Below are 516 nucleotides of genomic sequence, written 5' to 3' on the forward strand. Positions count from 1 at the left end.
GAGGAGGAGGAGGAGGAGATATATGTTTCTCTGTCATTGTGACAGACAGAGTAACCAAGAGTATCAGAGCAGTTCAGATTCCAGGAGTGATTGTTCCATCCAAACACAGAATCTTTCATATTTCCTCTCCTGCTGATTCCTCTGTAACTCACTGATATCTCAACATGTCCGCTCCACTTGACCTCCCAGTAACAGCGACCAGTCAGACCAGTTGAACACAGCAGCTGAGGTCGAAGGTCAAATCTGTCTGGATGATCAGGATATGACTGATCCTCCTCCACATGTGTCACCTTCCTGTTGTTGTCGTCAGACAGTTTGATCCTTCTGTTCACTGTGTTTGTGTCGATTGTGAGTTCACAGGAATCTGATGGAGAGAACAAGACACAGTTGCAGTTATTGATCATCTGATCAGTTATTGACAGTTTGAAGATGGTTGAATGTGTTGCTTTGTTTTCATCAATCACATTAAAAACACACTTACACTTCCTCAGACCTGGTGTCAACCATCGGACTCCA

At 44.0% G+C, this 516-nt stretch overlaps 1 long non-coding RNA gene across 1 annotated transcript; it reads right to left on the bottom strand.

The window, feature by feature from the left end:
* Positions 1-19: 19 nt before the first annotated feature.
* Positions 20-516, bottom strand: LOC147820329 (uncharacterized). Its single transcript, XR_015436815.1, has 2 exons — positions 482-516; positions 20-364 (listed from the first exon to the last, which is right to left on the bottom strand). It is a non-coding gene; the product is annotated as an uncharacterized LOC147820329 (long non-coding RNA).

This window comes from Seriola lalandi, unplaced genomic scaffold (assembly GCF_002814215.2).
Source record: "Seriola lalandi dorsalis isolate HSWRI2012SDOR001 ecotype SW California unplaced genomic scaffold, Sedor1 jcf7180001967326, whole genome shotgun sequence".
Classification (NCBI taxonomy): domain Eukaryota; kingdom Metazoa; phylum Chordata; class Actinopteri; order Carangiformes; family Carangidae; genus Seriola; species Seriola lalandi.